The sequence below is a fragment of the Gorilla gorilla genome, chromosome 10 (assembly GCF_029281585.2).
Source record: "Gorilla gorilla gorilla isolate KB3781 chromosome 10, NHGRI_mGorGor1-v2.1_pri, whole genome shotgun sequence".
In the NCBI taxonomy this organism is placed as follows: Eukaryota; Metazoa; Chordata; class Mammalia; order Primates; family Hominidae; genus Gorilla; species Gorilla gorilla.
Window position 1 is genome coordinate 138,565,072 of NC_073234.2, and position 22,681 is coordinate 138,587,752.

General features: G+C 49.7%; 1 protein-coding gene across 14 annotated transcripts in view; it reads right to left on the bottom strand.

Moving 5' to 3' along the window:
- PITPNM2 (phosphatidylinositol transfer protein membrane associated 2) overlaps positions 1 to 20,842 on the bottom strand; it is a 166,814-nt gene extending 145,972 nt beyond the window's left edge. For 11 of the 14 annotated variants that reach the window (XR_010129442.1, XR_008670451.2, XM_055358280.2 and 8 more), the window contains exon 1: positions 20,727 to 20,842. The gene's annotated coding sequence lies outside the window, so the exon portion shown is untranslated. Of the gene's footprint in view, positions 1 to 20,690 lie in introns of all 14 variants that reach the window. The other 3 variants (XR_010129443.1, XM_063694445.1, XM_055358282.2) reach the window with 1 other exon arrangement.
- Positions 20,843 to 22,681: the final 1,839 nt, after the last annotated feature.

The following is a 22,681-nucleotide window of genomic DNA, read 5'->3' on the forward strand; positions in this document are numbered from 1 at the left end:
TCCCACCTTGGCCTCCCAATTGCTGGGACTACAGGTACACACCACCATACCCAGCTAATTTTTTACATTTTCTGCAGAGATGGGGTCTCGATAAGTCGCCCAGGCCAGTAGTACTTGTGAATTAATGTGTCACACACAGGGCACAGTGAGGACCCCAGGGAACCACATATGAATCATGCTAATCCCAGAGGGCTTCCAGGAGATGGCACAGAGCATTTGGGGACAGGCTGGAAATGAGGGCCTATGGATTTCAGTCCTGCCTTGTGTGGGACGGAAGGGCACACTTTCCTGGCCCACAATTATCTCAGCAGTAAAACAGTAGAGATAATTATAGATGGAAAAGACCTTTGGAAACACCCAGCTCTGCCTCCTTCATTTGCAAACAGAAGCTAAGGTTGGGGGCAGGGTCATTTGCCCAAGGCCACTGAGCCATCCCTGTGTCCTTGGCTCCAAGGGGAAGAGGAAGAGAAACAAAAGAAAGCTTTGACTGGCCCGGCATGGTGGCTCACGCCTGTAATCCCAGCACTTTGGGAGGCCGAGGCGGGTGGATCACGAGGTCAGGAGATCAAGACCATCCTGGCTAACATGGTGAAACCCCATCTCTACTAAAAATACAAAAAATTAGCCGGGCGTGGTGGCGGGCGCCTGTAGTCCCAGTTACTTAGGAGGCTGAGGCAGGAGAATGGCGTGAACCCAGGAGGCGGAGCTTGCAATGAGGCGAGATCGCACCACTGCACTCCAGCCTGGGTGACAGAGCGAGACTCCATCTCAAAAAAAAAGAGTTTTGAGATGCTGGGCAGAAAGGAAGGTGAGAACAGTCTTCCCTGTAATAAATGTAATTGCTTCTACCTGAAAAACTGGCTGAGTCAGGAGGTGGCCAGGGTGCTAAGCTTAGGGTGTAGAGGCCAGAAATAGGAGAGGCTTGGACAGGAAAAGGGGATGATCCTGGTGCTGTCCCCCACCCCACCCTCACATGCCTAGGGCACCAGAGACATCCCCACCTTCTATTCTACATCAATACACCTGAGCAGACATGTGAGGATGGCTTTCACATTCATTCATTCATTCATTCAACAAATATGGAGATTATATGGGTTGAAGAATGTCCTCCCAAAACTCATATCCTTGTCAGAAACTCAGAATGTGACTTTACTTGGAAATAGGGTCACTGCAGATGTCATTAGTTAAGGTGAGGTTACACTGGAGTAGAGTGAGCCCTAAATCCAATGACTGGTGTCCTTATAAGAGAAAAGTCACAGAGGCAGATAGACACAGAGGGAGACAACCATGTGACAACTTAGGCAGAGGTTGGAATTATGTGTCTTCAAGTCAAGGAATGCCAAGAATGGCCTGCAACCACCAGCAGCTAGGAGGGAGGCCGGGAACAGATACTCTTTGCGGTCTCTAGAAGCAACCAAACTGCCGAAACCCAAAATTTGGATGCGTGGCTTCCAGTACTGTTAGATAATACATTTTCATTGTTTTAAGCCATCCAGTTGTGGTGGGTTGTTATGGCAGCCCTAGGGAATTAACACAGAGATATGGTAGTGCACAAGCCCCTGCATGCTTGCCCTAGGAGCAGAGGCTCCAGGAGGCAGAGGGAGAGTCTGGTTCCATCTGGAATCCCTCAAGGACATCACCCTTACTCTTGCCCCAATCACAGAACCTCACCCTGCCAGCCAGCCACACCTTCCACTGCCCTTCCAGAGCAGCTCCTAGCCTGTGTCTGTGCTAGGTCCTGATGGAAGAAGCAGCCCCCAGCAGACTGTGACTGCTTACTGGAAGGGATCATCACATGGGCCAGACACGAGGATGAATCCAAGTGCATGTCAAGCTCTGGGAGGTGCCAGGAACTGTGCTAGGCCCTTTCACATACATTCTCCTTTAAACCTCAGGACCAACCAGAGGCAGGAAGGAAAGAGAAGCTCTGAGAAAGCATGTGACCTGCTCAGGGTTCCACAGCATGTCCGTGGCAGAACCCTGCTCCACATTCAGGCTGTCTGCATGAGGCCTGTTGGGTTCTCGGCACACCCAGTGCCCGATTCCCCCAGGACTGAAGCACCTGCCCCTCGACAGAACTGTCTCCCACTCGCTCTGCAGCTGTGGATGCCAGGGACCGCAGGCAGTTGGCATCTGCTCTTTGAAAAGGTATTTATCTTTCCACTCACTGACAGCAAGCGAGAGCCATATAAGGACATGCCCAACGTCAGGTGCACAAGCGTTGCAGAGACAGATGTCATTCATACGCAGTGACCAGACATGGCCGTTAACTGCCAGGAACACCCACCTCCACTCCCCCAAGAGCATGGCGGGTACACTGCTGAGCAAGGAGCTCTCAGCTGGGCCACAGGTGTGGGGTCGCCTCTCCCAGTGTCTGGGAAAGCCAGGGCTCCATAAACACAGGGCCAGGTGTGGTCCAGCCCCGAGAGCCACTGGAGGTTCTCAGCAGTATTCATGAACAGCCCTACAAGCCTGAAATTTTTGTTTGTTGTCATTCTTTTGTTCTTTTATTTCCTTTTTTTTTTTTTTTTTTTTTTTACCATTTTGACAATTTATAAGTGTAAAATTTAGTGGCATCAAGGACATCCACAATGTTGTACAACCACCACCACTATCCATTTCCAGAGCATTTTCATTATCCCAACCAGAAGCTTTGTACTCACTAAACACTCATTCCCCATCTCCCCTCCCCAACCCCTGATAACCACTACTCTACTTTCTGTATCTGTGTATTTGCCTATTCTAGGTACCTCATATAAGTAGAATCATACAATATTGTCCTTTTGTGTCTGACTTCTTTCATTTAAAATGTTTTCAAGGTTCATCCATGGTTCATTCAATACTTGGCAAATATTATTTGGCCATAAAGAGGAATGGAATACTGACACATATTGTTTGATGGAACCAAACAGTACGGCATATGAACAGACCACGTTCTGTTTATCCACTCATCAACTGCTGGACACTTGAGTTGTTTCCACCTTTTGGCTGCTGAGAACAGCACTACTATGAACATTAAGCTACAAGTATCTGTTCAAGTCCCTGCTTTCAAGTCTCTTGGGTATAGACCTAGAACTAGGTGTGGAACTACTGTGTCATATGGGAATTTTGTGTTTAACCACTTGAGGAACCACCAATTGTCTTCCACAGCAGCTGCAACCATTTGACATTCCCACCAGTAACACACGAGGGTTTCAATTTCTCCACATCCTCACCAATACTTGCCAAACCTGAAATTTTAGAGGCAGGGAAGAGGCAAGTCCCATAAGAGCCCCAGATATGGCTCCATGGCAAATCCCTGCCATCTGCCTACTTCACTCCTGCCATTGTGTACAGAGCAGCAGAAAGAAGAATGCTGGCTGTAGAGTCAGGAAAATCCAATTCTAGTTCCAGCTCTGGTGTCTGCTGGCTGTGTGACCCTGAACAAATACATTGATCACTCAGAGCCTCAATTATGTCCACTGCGGGAATGAAGCCAATGCACCAAAGTCACTTCCCACCACAGGCAGGGCTGTGAATCTGATGCCAATGGAAGAGAGAGAATTTGAGTATTTTCTTAAACTCTGTGGGATGACAGTAGGTGGTGGGAAGAAGAGACTGTTTCGATCTCCCTTGATAAATCTTCCATGATAATGTTTGCAAAGGACTAGAATACTTTTCCCTTCAACCTCCTCCTCTTTCCCTGCCTTCAAATGGAGAATCCAAAATACAGGAAAAACATGAGGAATGTGGAAAAAATATCTAGATGAACTACCGAAGGCAACCTTAGCATCACAATTATTAATGAACACACACACACACACACACACACGCTCCTCCCTCACTGTACACGAAAAAGTTTGCTCAAATCTCTATGTCCCCAGATCCATGTTGGCCAGACTAATCTTGAACTCCTGACCTCAGGTGATACGCCCACCTTGGCCTCCCAAGTGCTGAGATTACAGGCGTGAGCCACGGCATCCGGCCCCAGCCTCATTACTCTTAAAAACATAGAGACTGAGGGATAGGCAAAGATTTCAACAAGATAAGGAATATCTCCAATCAGGAGCTACTTCATCCATTTTTTTTTTAGATAGAGTCTCGCTCTGTTGCCCAGGCTGGAGTGCAGAGGCGTGATCTTGGCTCACTGCAACCTCCGCCTCTGGTTCAAGCGATTCTCCTGCCTCAGTCTCCCAAGTAGCTGGGACTACAGACGCGTGCCACCACGCCCACCTAATTTTTTGTATTTTTAGTAGAGACAGGGTTTTACCATGTTAGCCAAGATGGTCGCGATCTTCTGACCTTGCGATCCGCCCACCTTGGCCTCCCAAAGTGCTGGGGTCTGCCAAGCCCGGTGACCACCCCTGAGCCATATGACCAGGTAAGAGCACACCCAGGACACTGGTGATGTGATGGAAACCACCACTCCACACCTCCTGCAAGAGTCTGCGGCGGTGTCACCCACAGGGTCCTGGACAAATGGGCTTCGCATGAGTCAGTGCCAGGAAGCCCTCCAGGCACAACCATTCTTGCACACACAAATGCCTCCTTCAAACCAGGCTGCAGGGAGGCTCCTCTCAAGCCTTGAAAACATGAAGTGTTCCTTCTTGGGTGCGCCCAGGACAGGTTTTCCCACTTACAAGGGAAAAAAAAAAAGGTTTTACAAAATGCTTAGATTCCAAGGTTAAGTAGGCTCAAAAGCCTACTTAACTCCAAAAGCCTATTTAACTCCAAAATAGGCCCGTTGTGTGGTGAACTGTCAAAAGCAGCACTTTAACATAAAGCTCAGGGCCAGGTGGCCTAAATATGAATCTGTTAGCCATGGGACCTTGAGGAAGTAAGGCCTCTGCGGGACTCAGTTTTCTCATCTGTACAACAGAGCTGACTACAGAGGGTTGTTGTGGGATGAAGTGAGGCTCTGGTACTCAGTAAGTTCCCCAACAAGCACAGGTGCTGTAGCTGGTGGGCCTAGCAGGAGAAAGCTCAGAAATTCAGCTGCACGGTAGATCATGTTTTGTTGGTGGGCTAGCCTGGGAACCTAACCATGTGGACAGACATTCTCATGGAAAGCAGCCTTTCGCAGTGCCCACTGTGTGTCAGCTGGAAACGCCCCACACCAGCCAGCGCTTTACACATGCTGAATTAAATCTGGCCACACCCAGTCTAGGAGACCACAAAGGCAGAAGTCAAGCAAAGACGTCCAGGGTGAAGGTGGGATCCTTCCCGGTGGCAGGAACAAACCTGCAACCTATAGGTAGGTTCAGGTTCCATTTTTTAAAAAAAGCAAAAATAAAACATGTTTATAGCTAGGAATAATGTACTTTCATTTTAAATATTTTTAAACCATTTGACATTTAAAAAATTTTACTGTGATAACCATAGTAACATATGACCTCCCCCTTAACAAAACTTAAGTGTAAAATATGTTATTGTTGACTATAAGTACAATGTGTTGTATAGCAGATCTCTAGAGCTTATTCATCTCACTTGACTAAAACATTATGCCTGTAGATTACTAACTCCCCATTGCTTCCTCCCCTCAGACCCTGGCAACCACCATTCCACTCTCTGAGTCTATGAATTTGACTACTCTAGGTACCTTGTATAAGAGAGATCATGCAGTATTTGCGTTTCTGTGACTGTTCTATTTCATGTAACATACATAATGTCCTAAACGTTCATCCATGTTATTCCACGTGGCAGGATTTCCTTTTTTGTTTGGTTTTTTAGAGACGGGGTCTCGCTACGCTGCCCAGGCTGGAGTGCAGTAGCTATTAACAGGCGAGATCATAGCACACCATAGCCCCAAACTCCTGAGCTCAAGTGATCCTCCCAAGTAGCTGCGACTGCAAGCCTGTGCCACCCTACCCAGTTTGGGATTTCCTTCTTTTTTATGGCTGAATAATATTTTGTTGAATGTATATACCACATTTTCTTTACCCATTCATCAGTTGATGGACATTTTTTAATTATTTGGTTTTTTAATTTATCTTTGTTAATTTCCCATGAACATACATTACTTAAAATTTTTTTGGCCAGGCGCGGTGGCTCACCCCTGTAATCCCAGCACTTTTGGGAGGCTGAGGCAGGTGGATCACGAGGTCAGGAGATCAAGAAGATCCTGGCTAACTTGGTGAAACCCTGTCTTTACTAAAAATACAAAAAATTAGCCAGGTGTGGTGGCAGTTACCTGTAGTCCCAGCTACTTGGGAGGTTAAGGCAGGAGAATGGCGTGAACCCAGGAGGCAGAGCTTGCAGTGAGCCGAGATCGCACCACTGCACTCCAGCCTGGGCAACAGAGCGAGACTCTGTCTCAAAAAAAAAAAATTAAACACATTTATGAAAACCAGAAAAAATAACAAAAAAATAGAAATTTAACTTGGTGTTAAAGAAAAGGGCCTCCTTCTTGTTCTTTCTGACTCCCCCTCAGTCTCAATCCCTGTGGCCTTCAATAAATCAACCCCTCGGCCTCAGCTTATCTTCCATGTAATCTAGAACACAGCTCACAAGATTAAGAGTATGATTATTTACCATATTACAGCTAATTCACAAATGGCCTTAAAATTCTCAAAGCATGTTGAATGCAACTCCTCCTTAGTCACCCAGCCCTAAGTTAATAATTAAGCACTTGGCCAGGCATGGTGGCTCACACCTGTAATCCCAGCATTTTGGGAGGCCGAGGTGGGTGGATCACGAGGTCAGGAGATCGACACCATCCTGGCTAATGCAGTGAAACCCCATCTCTACTAAAAATACAAAAAATTAGCCAGGCATGGTGGCAGGCACCTGTAGTCCCAGCTATTCAGGAGGCTGAGGCAGAAGAATCGCTTGAACTCAGGAGGCAGGGATTGCAGTGAGCCGAGATTGTGCCACTGCACTCTGGCCAGATAGAGCGAGACTCCGTCTCAAAAAAAAAATAATAATAATTAAGCCCCCTTAATTGGTGAATATGGAAATGTACAGAACAGCGTCATAGGCACCACAGCACACAAAATTGACCCTGGCCTGATAATGGATTTCCTAAGTCATTTGCTCATGGAGCACTTCCACATCGAAAGTTAATTAGCCTAATGAGGGCAAGTGTGACTTCGTGAATGCCAGACTGACTTTCCGCTCTGAGCCAGCCACCCAGGAGGCTGCCCATGTCATCCTCCTGGATTCATTTCCTGGAGCACCAAAGAGGCGGACCAAGGGGACAGAACTACAGGAGGCTATGTGTCTCGTGCCTTCCCTACCACTATCTGTTAGGAGTCAGCACACATTCTGAAGGCCACCAAGAGCCAGGACACATACCTGCCACCTTTTCCTGGAGCTGGCCCCAGAACCTCTTCAGGAAAGGGGGCCCTCTGGCAGATAGAATCACAGGTGAGCCCCTCTGGCTCCTTCCAGATCATGGAAGGCCCAGGTGGGCAGAAGAAGGCTGTGCCCTACCAACCCTCACACTCATGACTGATGAATACCTGCTCTGTGCCTGACCAGGACAACAGCAGCTCATGAGTGTACTTCACAGCTCATAAAGCCACCCTCCCAGCCAGTCTTTCTGAATCCACACAGCAGCCTTGAGGGACCACTGCTACTGTTACCAGGTGGGTATTGGAACCAAGGCACAGAAAGGTGCTCTCGTGGCTGGGTGCAGTAGCTCACACCTATCATCCCAGCACTTTGGGAGGCCGAAGCAGGCAGATCACTTGAGGCCAGGAGTTTAAGACCAGCCTGGCCAACAAAGTGAAACCCCATCTCTACTAAAAATACAAAAATTAGCGGGACGTGGTGGTGCGTGTCTGTAGTCCCAGCTACTCAGGAGGCTGAGGCAGGAGAATCACTTGAACCCGGGAGATGGAGGCTGCAGTGAGCCAAGATCACACCACTGTACTACAGCCTGGGTGACAGAGTGAGATTCTGTCTCAAAAAAAAAAAAAAAAGAAGAAGAAGAAGAAAGCAAAACAAAAGAAAGATGCAACTGTCAGTGGTCACTTACCTTGGAAATGGGACAACTGATGTCTCTGGGTCCCTAAACCCTCCTAGTTCAGTTGTCTTTTGTTGTTCCTCACCCAGAGGCAAACCAAAGTCAAAATTTCACTGGCCCAGAAACATCTAAACGTCTATCAATGGATGAATGAAGAAAGAAAATGTGGTGTATGCCTACAATGAACCATTAGTCAGTCTTAAAAAGAAAAGACGGCCGGTGCAATGGTTCACGCCTGTAATCCCAACACTTTGGGAGGCTGAGGTGGGTGGATCGCTTGAGCTCAGGAGTTCAAGACCAGCCTGGGCAACATGGCAAAACCCCATCTCTGCAAAAAAATACAAAAATTATCCAGACATGGTGGTGCGTGCCTGTAGTCCCAGCTACTCGGGAGGCTGAGGCAAGAGGATCACTTGAGCCCAGGAGTTCGAGGCTGCAGTAAGCTGTGTTGGTGTCACTGCACAAGCAACAGAGAGAGACCCTGTTTCAAAAATAAAAATGTTTAAAATGGTAAATGTTATATTATGTATATTTTACCACAAAAAAAAGGAATGAAGTACTGATCCATGATATAACATGGTTGAACCTTGAAAACACTATGTTATGTGAAAGAAACCAGACACAAAAGGCCATACATTATATGATTCCATTTAATATAAATATGAAATGTTCAGAATAGGTAAATCAATAGAAACAGAAAGTAGGTGAGTTGTTGCCAGGGGGCTGGGAGAGGGAAGAATGGGGAGTGACTGCCAATGGGTGTAGGGTCTCCTTCTGGAGTGATGAAAGTGTTCTGGAATTTGATAGAGCCAGTGAGTGCACACTGCTGTGAATATACTATATAACACTGAATTATATACTTTAAAAATCCTTTCAATTTTATAAAATTAAATTTTAATTTTACAGGCTGGGCACAGTGATTCACACCTGTAATCCCAGCACTTTGAGAGGCCCAGGCAGGAGGATCACTTGAAGCCAGGAGTTCAAGACCAGCCTGGGCAACATAGCAAGACCCTGTCTCTACAAAAAATTAGGCAACTAGCCAGGCACTGTGGTGCACGCCTGTAGTCCCAGCTACTTGGGAGGCTGAGGCAGGAGGATCCCTTGAGCCCAGGAGGTTGAGGTTGCAGTGAGCTACGATTGTGCTACTGCACCCCAACCTGGGAGAGAGTGAGATCCTGTCTCAAAAATAAATAAATAAATAAATAAAATGGTTAATTTCATATCATGTGTAAATTCACCTCAATTTTTAAAAACAGACAATCGTTGGCCAGGCACGGTGGCTCACGCCTGTAATCCCAGCACTTTGGGAGGCCGAGGCGGGTGGATCACAAGGTCAGGAGATGGAGACCATCCTGGCTAACACAGTGAAACCCTGTCTCTACTAAAAACACAAAAAAATTAGCTGGGTGTGGTGGCAGGCGCCTGTAGTCCCAGCTACTCAGGAGGCTGAGGCAGAAAAATGGCATGAACCCGGGAGGCAGAGCTTGCAATGAGGCGAGATCGTGCCACTGCACTCCAGCCTGGGCGACAATGAGAGACTACCTCTCAAAAAAAAAAAAAAAAAAAACAGACAACTGCACATCTCTGCTTTCTTTCCTGCTCTGTCCAAAGCCTCACCTGGTGCCTCTCTTTTTCCACTGGGCTTCCAGAGACCCTTCCTGTCCTCTCCCACACACCACATCTGCTGGAATCTACTGCATTTTCTCTCTGCATCTGAGGCCTTAACATGGCCAGAAGCTTAGAATCTTTCTGGGTTATTCTAAGAACCTAGGCAAGACTATAGTGAGAGTAGGAATAAACTGGCAATCCACCACCTGGAGAGAAGGGAGGCCCAGCCCTGAGACCTCACTGTTTGCTTTCTGGGGAATCCCTGTCCATCCCAGAGGCCAAGTAGTCCACTTATACTTTTCCAAGTATGACTTATTATCACCCCTTCCCCACAGACCACCTCCCCCAAGTTTTCTTTCATCCAGAGATTTAATTAAATCCCTCTTTCAAATTTAGAACCAAGTTAGGCAACCTGAGGAAACCTAAAAAGGGATAACTCAGTGTCCCCAGGCACCCCACAGGCTAGCTGGGACACCCAGGTCCTGGGAGCTAAATCAAGAGGACAGCAACGCAGGTCTGACTCTAGATGGTCTGAGAAGTTCAAGGGATGTGTCTCTATCTAGATCAAGAACCAGGTTCAGCTGCTCTGAACATGCCCCCTTAGGCCCCCGGGGAACGCAGGCCCTATAACTCCTGCTAAGGGGACCTGAGTAGAGGGTCCCACACTGGGACCACCTGCATCACCTCTTAATCCTCTTAGCCCAGTGGCCACAGGCCCTTCTGCTCCTTCAGCCCAGAACAGCCCAGAGACAGCAAGGAAGGCGGGCACCCCCAGAGGACACAGCCACCAGTTCCAGCCTCCTCCTCCCCAGCCTGGCTTCCTGTTGCCCTATTCATGAGGTCAGCTCTGGGCCCCTGCTCCTTCTTTAATGAGTCAGAGAACAAGGAAAAGAGCAAAAGTGAGCAGGCTCAAGGAAAGATGGAGACTAAGCTGGCCCTGGCTGGAGGTGAGCGAGGCCCCTCCTCCAGGACAAGCCGCTAGGAACTGTGCTCTTTTTAAAAAAATCCCCTGCCCCACCCCCTAACAGAAAGGAGGCCATAAACAGGGATCTGCTTGACCAGCTGTCACCCAGCCAGTCTGAACGTTGTTCTCCCTTAAAGGGAGAAAAAGGCACTGACTCTCAAGTAAGACTCCTAAACCCCCCAGGACCACACCCCAGAGGCCTAGCTAGACCCCACTCCTGCTCTCTAACCTCCAGCCTACAGGTGCACGGCTGGACAACTTCACAGGTAGGTCCAAATTTGGCCTCAAAGTCACATAAACAGATGTGATCCCAGAACATGTAATCCTGTCTTGGTGAATCTGCTCTAAGTCCATGCATCCCTTTGGCCTCTTTGAAAAGGAAAAGCTACAGAACAAACAGAAGAGGAATTCTGTTTTCCTCTTGGAAAGAAGAAAAGGGGAAAAAAAAAATCCATACAAACCCAAATTGAAAGGTATTTTGTACTGCTTAGACTCAACTAGATCAGGAAATACTGATGGATTTTTTAAAACAACAGCACAGGCTGTGTAACAGAACATGACCAAACACAAGCATGAACATGAGGGATCAGGTCTAGAGTCCAGCCAGCAGTTAACTCCCTGTGTGGTGAGGCCTAAGTCATGACATCTCTGAGTCTTAGGGTCCCCATCTGTGAGACACAACAAATGAAAGCACTGAGGGCCATACCATGACTTCTCTGAGCCTCAGTTTCCTCACCTGTAAAATGGGCACAGCAACATTTGTGAGAGTCCTGTGAAGCACAATGGGCAGAAGTATGCCATGCACTGCGGTGTCTTAGACAAAAGGTGGGTAAGCAGGAAAGGCCCCTCCCCTCTGCACCTCCAGCCACTGCCTCTGCAAGAACAATCCACAGACACTGGATCACTACCATGCCACTGGGCCTGGCACCAGCAACTCAAACACAAATAGCTAAGATCCCCCCAGCCTGAGAAGCAGCTGGGATACGCCAGGGATGCCTCTGGTTTGGAGGCTTCCCTGGAGAAGGAAGAGCAGCCGTCTCCTGGAGAGGGAAGAGCAGCCGTCTCCTGGAGCAGGAATCTTAAGCACCAGAAAAGCCCATAACACAGAGTCGACGAGGCTGGGTGTGGTATAGGAGCCACTGGCCTGAACCCTGCAAGCACCAGTCCTGCAGCTCCCAGGCCACCAAGACAAACCTGAGTGAGCTGCACGTCCCAGATTTTATGAGCCGGCCTCCAGCTCACTAGCTGTGTCCTTGAGTCTTAATCCCGCTTCACTGCCAACACCCCACACCCAGCCCTGTGATCTTAGGGTTTCAGGGAAATGGAAAGTCATTCCCCTTTGTGGAAAGGTCAAACCCTTGGACTCGGTTTTTTCCAGTGCTCCTTCTGGCTCTCCTATTTGTTTGATTCTAAATTCCTTTATCCCCCCTGCTGGAAAGTCAGACAGAACATTCCTCAGGAAAGGGAACTTTTAGCGGGGGTGTGGTGGGGAGGAATAATTGAGGTAAAATGAAAAATGGGTGAAATCAGGTACTATAAAATCTTGGTATTCAAAGAGGGCACGACAAATTGCACTGGTCAGCAGTCACTACAGTGAACTCACAATGCTCTGGTGAGTCACCCAAGGCTGGGAACTGAAATCAAACTAACACTCTCTATCACAGTACAGGACAGGAGCTCAGCTGCATACTAATAGCAAGAATCCGCTAAATGCATCCCTTGCTACTCCCAGCAGCAAATGCATAAGCTATTTCACACTCAAATATAAATTAGTGAGCTATTTTCCTTGCTGGGTTAATACAAATCGTGCTCTGGACCAATTAAGTAAGCCACTTCAAAACTTTGCTTCAGCGTATTGGAAAATGTCCCGCTTAGGGGAAGAATGAAGTCTCGAGTGATGCATGCCCAATTGATGGCGAAATAGGTGAGAGTGCTTTCAGAATTCTTGTTTTTAATGGTGTTTTAGTGTTGGGTTCTTAAACACATCAAACAAATTTCCTTTAAACTGGTAGTTCCTGACTGCCATGGGGAAGGCTGCAGGCCTCCCACCTCCCAGATGGTTCAACCACAATAAACGTTTGGCCTGTCAGATGCACAACACTGACGAACTAATTGAAATATGCTGCAACAAGCAAACCCAAAATAAATGTAAAATAATTGTTTCCTTACACGATAACCCGCTGAAGTGCCTCCACGTCTGGCCACCCCTGCTGATTGAATGTTCCCCCTGCTCCGTGAGCCTCACTTATGTGTGGTTTTCAAAGGATTTAAATGCTTTTTTCCAGTGTGATTACCCACATGGGAAAAATTCTAATTGCAAAAAATGTTGAGTTTTTCTCCCTCTTATGAAAAAAAAAAAAAAGCAAGTGAAAAGTCAACTGTTATAAAGTACCAAGGAAAGCAATTAAATGGGCCCTTCAGTGTGAGAGGAAGAATGTCCTGTTCTCCAGAGCACCGTCGCCAAGCCAGTGTTAAGCACGCATCCACACCTGTGGGGAAGCCCTGCCTCTCAGACAACCTCACGCCACTGATGGAAGCTGGGAATAGCCACCTATTTCTACCCTGACACACCCATCCCTATCCCCCTCCCCCCTCCCTCGCTCCCTCCCTCCAAGGGGCTGTCTAGAGAGACAGCAGAGGGTGGAGCCAGCAGCACCCATAACAAGCTCTCCCACCAGCTCACCACCTCATGCAGGACACTGGTGCCCAGTGAGCCCTCCCTAGGGGGCTGGGAAGCCCAAGGGCCTGATTCTAATCCCAGGAGGACAACAGAAGCAAAGTGCACAGCCCTGCTCCACAGCACAGCCTGTGAGTCAGACTTGGAAGGGAAGCCCCCCAGCTGCCAAAAGAGAAAATTCAGGCCCTCCCCAGGAGCCACCTCTCAAAAGGGGAAATAAACAGCTCTGCAGAGGAGAAACAGTAATAATCCGTATGACGTACGTACGAACTCTTAAGAGGGCACACAACAGGCAAAAGACTTGGGAAAGCTTCCTCTGAGAGAGCCCAGGCATAAGAAGGCCACAATTTGAGGCATGGGGGCCCCAGGAACCCCCCATCTTGGCCTGAAACACCTCCGTAAGAGGATTATTCCTTTGGGAGAAGGATTGGTCTCAGCTCCTAAGAAAGGCCGAGTCTATTGCAGGGCTGCCGCCAGAACCCACTGCATGGAAGTACAGGGTCCCTCCTACCTGTAGACTTGAGCAGAGAGAGATGGGCACCATTCTGTTGGCAGCAGCCCTTCTAGAAGAAGCTACAGCAGGGCTGAGGGAGGACAGCTTGTCTTTCTGTAGCACCTAAGACAAGCAAACACAAGAATCTGCCCACAGCCTCATCCCGCAGCTCCAGTCTTCATCCATTAAGTACCATCAGCATTGTGAGGTGCCCTGAGCTAGGCTGGATACACCGTGGGGGCTGACACGATGCCAAAGGTGGCAGATCCTCACTATCCATGGATTCCATATTTGTGAATTACCCTAGTCACTAAAATTTATCTGTAACCCCAAAATCAATGCTCATGGTGCTTTCAAACTCATTTTCGAATGTGTGCAAATTGGCAAAAAATTTGAGTTGCCTGATGGCACATTCCCTGCTGAGGCTGAACGAGGGGACATCCTCTATCTTCCCATCTCAGCTCTCCTAATGGAAACAAGTGTCCTTTTTGTGGTCTGTGCAGTGCCACATTTTTGGCACTTGTGTGCTTTGTGTTGGTGATTTTGCTGTTTGGAATGGCCCCCAATCACGATGCTGAGGTGCAGTCTAGTTCTTGGGTGCAAGATGGTTATGATGTGCAGAGAAAATCTCTTGTGTTAGAGAAGCTTCATTCAGACATGAGTCACAGTGTTGATGGCCAGGAGCTTAATGTTAATGAATCAATAATACATATTAAATAGGGTGTCTTTTTTGTTGTTGTTTTGAGACAGAGTCTCACTCTGTCTCCAGGCCAGAGTGCAGGGGCACGATCTCGGCTCACTGCAACCTCCACCTCCTGGGTTCAAGCAATTCTCCTGCCTTAGCCTCCTGAGTAACTGGGATTACAGATGCACACCACCACACCCAGCTAATTTTTGTATTTTTAGTAGAGATGGGGTTTCACCATGTTGGCCAGGATGGTCTCGATCTCTTGACCTCATTATCCGCCCACCTCGGCCTCCCAAAGTGCTAGGATTACAGGCATAAGCCACTGTGCCCAGCCAATTTTTGTATTTTTAGTAGAGACAGGGTTTCATCATGTTGGCCAGTCTGGTCTCGAACTCCTGACCTCAGGTAATCCACCCGCCTCGGCCTCCCAAAGTGCTGGGATTATAGGCGTGAGCCACCACGCCCGACCTCTTTTAACAGAAACATATATAAAATAAGATTACATATGGATTGGTTAAAGAAAATATTGTCCCCGCAGGCTCAAAGGAGCCTAACCCAGTGTTTTCCCTAGGAGCAGTGGTTCAGTGTTCACTAACTCAGTGTTTGAAGAGGGACTTTACAGAACATAACTATGTTAGCCAGCGTGGTGCACAAGTCTGTAGTCCCAGCTACTCAGGAGGCTGAGGCAGGAGGATCATTGGGCCCAGGAGTTTGAAGCTGCAGTGAGCAATGATTGCACCACTGCACTCCAGCCTGGGAGACAGAGAGAGACCCTGTCTCAAAAAATAAAAAAAGAAGAACCTAACTATGGCCAACAATATGAATCAAATAACTATGCATATGCATAGTCAGGATATACTTTCCTCAGACAGAGCTATTCCACCCTACAGTCATGTGCTCCTAAGGCTGCAGGTTGGCATGTCCACACCCAATAGGGAGTTTGAGCTGTCAGCTTCTGCTCCAAGGCTGGAATCAGCCTTGAGGTCTCTTGGGTCCTGCTGCTGCTCTGATAACACTCTGCCTTTTCCCTGGACCCATGACTCCCGCTGACGTCCCTGATCATGACCTCTGATCTTTCTGACTAGCCAGGTCTTAATAAGACCCCTTTCCACAATAGAGATAAGGGACTTCAGAGGCAAGGGCACTCAAGGAAAAGCTTTATGAAGAATGGGGAACTTCAACAAGGAGAGTGTGAAACTAATTTTTCCATGCTCTCTCTCCAAGGTTGTCTTGGGTTTTTGATTTGTCTGTTACCGGAAACCTGCCTGTTGGTTAATCTCCTTTGTGTCCTCTAGCAAGGGCAGTTGTTAATATAAGCAATTTGGCCAGCCACAATGGCTCACACCTCAAGAGGACTGCTTGAACCTGGGAGTTCCAGACCAGTCTGGGTAACACAGCAAGACGTCGTCTCTACTAAAAATATCGTTCTATCATAAAGATACAGGCACACGTATGTTCATTGCAGCACTATTCACAATAGCAAAGACATGGAATCAACCTAAATGTCCCATCAATGGTAGACTGGAAAAGAAAATGTGGTATATATACACATAGTATAGAATACTATACAGTCATAAAAAGAATGAGATCATGTCCTTTGCAGGAACATGGATGAAACTGGAGGCCATTATTCTTAGCAAACTAATGAAAGAACAGAAAACCAAACACCACAAGTTCTCACTTATAAGTGGGAGCTAAAGGTGAGAACACATGGACACATAGTGGGGGGCAACACACACTGGGACTTATTGGAGGGTGGAGGGTGGGAGGAGGGAGAGGATCAGGAAAATAACTAATGGGTACTAGGTTTAGTACCTGAGTGACGAAATGATCTGTATAACAAGCCCTCATGACACAAGTCTACCGATACAACAAACCTGCGCTTGTACCCCCGAACTTAAAAGTTAACAGCTGGGCGTGGTGGCTCATGTCTGTAATACCAGCACTTTGGGAGGCCAAGGTGGGCGGATCACTGGAGGTCAGGAGTTCGAGACCAGCCTGGCCAACATGGCGAAACCCATCTCTACTAAAAATACAAAAATTAGCCCGGTGTGGTGGTGGGCGCCTGTAATCCCAGCTACTCAGGAGGCTGAGGCAGGAGAATCGCTTGAATCTGGGAGGCAGAGGTTGCAGTGAGCCAAGATCACATCATTGCACTGCAGCCTGGGCGACAAGAGCGAAATTCCATCTAAAAATAATAATAATTTTTAAAAAATACAATAAAAGTTAAAAAAAAAAAAAAAGAGTAAGCAAATGCCAGCCTGCTCCTCCTAACAGCACTCGTCATGTCTTTGACCATAAATGTTTAGCAGAGGTTTGTCCTGGTGTTGCTAGGCTGGGCATGAGGAGGTCAATGCTCCATACTCATTTTACAGGAAACAAGGACCCATGTACAGGGCTGTCACTTTTAAAAAAGAGCATTAAACCGGTAATCAGGGACTTGGGTTCCAGGCTAGAAGAGAGGTCTTGTGCAAATCACTTCTATTCTGCCAGCCTCTGCCTCTCATCCTCAACAGGGTGCAGGCCCTCCCAGCTCCAGTCTTCTGGGACCCTCCATCAAAGATATAGAGGATTTGAAAAAGGCATCACCAGGTTCCCCGCTTTAATATCTGGACCAATTCTCTCCTTTCCCACCAGAAGACCTGTTCTGCAGGCCATTGTGATAACCACAGATTTTAGACTCTAAGTCCTACACACCTTTACAGTTGCTGTGGACTATCAAAACTACCCATTCTTCAAGGCCCCCTTCAAGTCCCACTTCTTTCAGGAAGTCAACCCTGACTGCCTTACCCAGAAACGGCATCTCCTCCTCTGAACTCTACCTTCAACAACTCTTATCACACATACCCTTTGTTCCCCATGGACTCATCTCCCTAACCACACTGTGAGTTAGTGTGTTAGGTACAATGTTACCTTCTTATTTTTATTTATTTTTTCTTTTCTCACTCTGCTGCCCAGGCTGGAGTGCAGTGGCACAATCATAACTCACTGCAGCCTGAAACTCCTAGGCTAAAGGGATCCTCCCATCTCAGCTACAGGCGCACACCACCATGCCCAGCTAGCAATGTTACTTACTATATTTAATTCACTTATCCATACAGTTTTCCAGAAGCCTTTTGTGATGACTTTATAAAGAATATATATAGAGAGATTTATACATAAACACACACACACAGAAAAAGAGACAGTTCAGGAAAGCAGCAATAAATATGCTGATGTTGAGGGTAATATAGTTGCTAGACGGAATATCACATTGTGTGCTGAACAGCCTGGAAGCCAAGGAGAAGAGGAGAAACATAATCAGTTGGAAAGACAGTGTGGTATAGAAAGAGCCACACATAGTGTGGCAAAGAAGCAGAACTGAGTGCAAATCCAGGGAAACTTGGGCAAGTTAGTTGACCTCTCTGTGTGTCTTAACTTCTTTCTCTGGGAAAAAGGGGAAGAATACAAGCTACCCTGCACAGTGTGTCAGGGAGGCCCAAGCACACACTGCATGGTGCATAGTATACAAACAAAACGTGTTTTCCTTCCCCACTTTCCTTTTCGTTATCAAAGGAGAAAGCAACCTAGTTTCCTGCGGGAAGGCAAAGTTTGCCTGGCCCTAAATTCTAAAAGAAAATTTTAATATGGGTCACTGTAAGAAGCCTTTAGAAAAGGGGAAAATGCCTCAGATTATGGTTTTAGAGTAAACCAGATGAGGATTTGCCATGGCTCTATTTGATAACATTCCAGGGTACCAGTAAAAGCTTAATAAACATCAACCAAATGACCTACAGAGAAGCTGTGCAAAGACCACTTAGCCGCATCTGTGTTTGGAGGCAGGGAGTCCTGTTAAGCAGCTTTCAGGGTGACTATCTGCAAAGGGATTGATCTCATCTAAGCAAAGTTGAGAACTGGCGTACAATGGCTCATTTTGGATTGACTTTGCGGTCATAAGCAGTGGCTCCTCCTGCCCATGGCCAAAGACACTGGAGCAATACCACTACGCTTACATTAAAGAGCACACGGCCCCGGCATTTTCTCCAAAAACAGCAAGGCAGTGATCTCAAAGTACCAGACGTTTCCTCTGCTAATCTCTACAGATAACTGCACATCCTCTATGACTGGTCTTCTCGAAGACCAAGTTGGAAAGACTTTAACTAGATGGGCTGGTTAGGAAAGCATCTATCTGCTTGGTGTTAAAACAGGCCTCTAGACACGGAGGAAGGCAATGGGTCCCCATAACAGAGAATGTATAAGCAATCAACTCTGGACAAGAAGGGCTCTCAGTGGTGATCTAGGCCAACCCTCTCACTATTTTCCTAAGTACCTTACTGTGCAGCAAAGCATTGGGGATGCAGAGAAACGTGATACAGCACTAACCGCCCAGGAGCTCACAGTCTAGTGGGGGGCACGTGTAAACAGATAAGGGCCATTCTGTGTGGCAAGCAAATCAGACTAGGGTGGTTCGAAAATCAGAAGGGGGACCAATTCCACCTGCGAAGGCCAAGACTGGGTCTCAACCAGTGAAGAGTTGAAGGCACCTGGGGAGAGGGAGGGCATGGGAGCACCATGCCTTTGAAAGCCTCTAGGTAGCCTGAGAGGACTGCAGCTGAGGGTATGAATGAAATGGTAGGAGAGGAGGCAGAAAAGGTAGACAGGACCCAGATCCCAGGGGGCCTTAGATACGCAGAGGAATTCTTTCAGATTCCATAAGGTGCAACCAAAACCAAGAGAAACCAAGTGACTTAGTTAAGCTCCTGTAGCAAGTTATGGGAAAAGCCAGGTCTGGAACCCCAGTCTCTCGACTCCCGCAGTCCACTTCTCTCCCCTGCTGCCTCCCACGCCTGAGCAGCTGGGGAAGACCAGGAGAGAGAATGGCCCATTCAACACTCACTACCCAAAGAATCTGGAGTCTTTGCCTGGCCATCTTCAGGGCAGAGGATGTACTGTCCTGTTCACTTGGCAAGCCACTCCTTACAAGAAAAACAGCCCTTCCTAACTCATTGTGTTTCTCTCTGCAGTGGGAGAGGGCTGGAAGTCCATTCCAACCACAGAATACAGTCTTTTCATGGAAGGAAAATAATTTAACTGCAACAGTCCAGGAATCAGACAAGCTACGGTCCCAGAGGCAAGCGTTGGAGGTGCCTTCTGCTCCACGGAGACACTGACTGCACACAGGGTACTGACCAGGGCAGGGGACCAGAGATGAATCAACTCCAGCCCGGGAGCTCACCGTCCAGCAGGGGAGATAAGGCAGATGGAAAAGTAACTATAAAATAAGGCAGACGGTGATAAGAGTTACACAGGAGATACAGATAGCAGGCAGTGGGAGTTCAGAGCAGAGAGGAGTCTGGGGGATGGATGTTAGGGGAGATTCAGATGAAGGGGAGCACTTACTGCCTTCCCTCCAGAAGTGGGGGGTCTATCCTAGCAGCTCTGGTCACTCCCAGATGGGGGCCGGGGAGAGAGCTGGTTGTGGACAAAGACAAATGTTCCAGTGAGGTCTCCCTTGAAGAATCCAGACTCTGGGTGGGGGAGGCAGGTAGGCCGGGGTGTTTGGAGAGGCACCCAGCCCACACTTCAGAGGGAGGGAGAGGAGTGCAGGATGTCTCTGCAGGAGCAAGTCGGTGGAAAGGGGACAAGCCTGGAGGACTTGCCTTGAAATGACATTTGCACCGCGCGCACTATGTTCACCTGGAGTGGCCGTTTGGGATTTCTTGCGGGGAGACAGTGCACACTGGGGCGGGGGACACTGAACTTTCCCTCTCCCCAAGGCCCCCCGATCAGCCCTGCCACGGATAAGAAAGGATTCGGGGTGGGAAGAAGACAGAGCCGGCACCCCCATTACCACACGAAGGGGGCACTGAGGATGGAGACGGGCCACACCCCAACCCTGGGCCCCCGACAAGCAGAGGCCACGGCCCGGGCCTGGGGACGTTCAGCTGGAGGCGGGAAGCAGAGAAGGCGGGCCGGGGGCTCACCTCCGCTTCCTCCCGATGGCCCCTTCCTCGCCCTGGCACCGGCACTGCCCACGCCTGCCCCCCGACCGCTATGACACTTGTCCCTGTCGGGGGTCCCCCACGCGGTCGCGACCGACGGAAATTCGGAAATCAGCGTTTCGGGCACGGATCCAGGGCCGGCGACTCACTGAGGCCAGGCTCGGGCGGTCTCCCGAGCGGGGTTCCCGCACGCCACACCCTCCTCCCTGCCCGGGTCTCCGCTCCCTCCTCCAGCCCCCGCGGCTCGGCGGGCGGGCAGGCCGGGGCCTCTCTGGGAGCCGCCGCCCAGATCCCCAGGTCCCCGGCCAGCGCCCGGCACTGCGGGACTCACCGCGGGCCTGCGGAGCGGCCGCCCGGACGCACTCACCCCGCTCGGCGCGGCCGCGGGCTCTGTCCTCTTCGGGGCCCCGGCTGGGCCGCCGCCACCTCACGCCGCCTCACGGGGAGCGCCCGCCCCGCGGCCCCGGCCCGGCCGGCTGCGCCCCGCGCGCCCCCGCCGCCTGCTGGCCCCGGGCGAGCGGCAGAGCCCCGGCGGGCATTGCTCCCGAGCGTCGCAGGCGGGCGGCGGCGGCGCACGTGCTGGCAGGAGGCTCTCGCTGAGGCGGCCGCGAGCTGAGAAGGAAGCGCCGGGCGGGCGGCCGGGGCCGGCTGGACAGCTCTACGCCGCGGCGCCGCGGTGCCCCGCGCACCCCAGCGGCCGCTGCTGCCCGCGCGCGCCGGGCCGGGCTCGCATTCCCTCAGTGGCGGCGGCGCCTCCTCAGGCCGCGCGGGGGAGCGGCGGCGGCGGCGGCGGGGGCGCGTCCCTGCGGAGTCTCGGCCCGGCCCCGCCGCCTCCGCCGGAAGAAACCTCTCCGACTCGGGCAGCCCGCCTGGTTCCTCAGCCCTGCCGCGGCGCCCCCGCTCCTCCCCGGCTCGCCTGTGTCCTCAGGGCCCGGGACTGGACTCGGGGGCGGCGGCGCGGATCCCCGCCCCGGGCTCCTCGCCCACCGTCCGCAGCAGCCGAGCGCATTCGGGGGCGGGAACCGGCCGACTTGCGGCCACTGTGACTCTTAAAACAGCCTCATTTTAAAAAACGAAGTTTCTTAGGAGCGAAATGGTAAACCAGGGAGGGCAGAGCGCAGCGGGCAGCTCACCGAAGCCCAGCCCCGGGCGCGGTGCTCGCCACACGATGGGTCCGCGCTCTCCCCTCAGGACGCCCGGGCCGCGGCCCAGGGAACGGCAGAGCCGGGAGCGCAGCCGTCCGGGTCCCCACCTCAGGGAGTAGCTGGAAAAGGATCACGAACAGTTTAATCCTGATGATCTGGCACGACAGGGCTCTCCAATGGGAAGAGCCCCCGGTGGGGGAGCGCCTGGTGACATTCCTTAAAAACATGAGGTGTTTGTTAGGTTGAGCCAGGGTGGACTTGTTTGGCAAAATCTGAAGTCATGGAACTAAAGAGGGCACACCTAAAACTTAGTGATGTGTGACCCATCCCTACTTGTCACCTTATAAGGCTGAGGAGACGGCGGTGCTCCCCTGGTGGGGAGAGGACAAGCTAAAATTAAGGCGGCCTAGATGACTCCAGATGAAGCCGGGGAGGCCGAGCCCCTGACAGCTGCTCACCTCCTGGGGTCACGGCAGAACCCAACTGAACGGGCCAGGAAGGCCATCGTTCCCGACTCGCCTCCAGGTGCCCCTGACCATGACCACGCAGAGGAGGACCAAGGCGTATCATCATCACCTAGAACGCTTCAGCTCCTTCCCTCCACCAAGAGGTGCCTAGGATCCATCCAGAAAGATCTGCGGAGCCCACAGAGTCCCAACGGGAACTGTGCTCCTGGATGGACGCCCCTTAACCCATAACTCAAGGACTTCTCTATGCCTGGGACTTAAAATCACCAACAACCCGCTCCTGCAGCCAGCTAGCGGAAATAAACACACAAAGACCACACGCCAGTTCACAGCCACGAGTATTTATTGAGTGCCTGTAGTGCAAGAAAGAGAGATGGTCCCTGCTCCCGCGGAGCTTACAGCTTCACGACTCCAGCATCTGGCTAGATTCAGAAACAACTGCAGCAAGCACTTGTCTACCCACCAGCAGCACTGTATAAAGCACATTTTTCACATTATCGGTCACTGTTACAGTGAAATTGTTAGATGTAAAAATTATCCTTGAAATCTGTAGTCATAGAGATGACATGGTATATAATGTCCAGCAAATGCACATTTATGGCTTGATTCCTCACATATCTGAGGGGTCTATGGAAATAAAGTACAAATCAGGCAGAAAAGACTTAGTAACACAGTTCCTAAGAATACTGGGGTAGTAGTTTATTATCAAA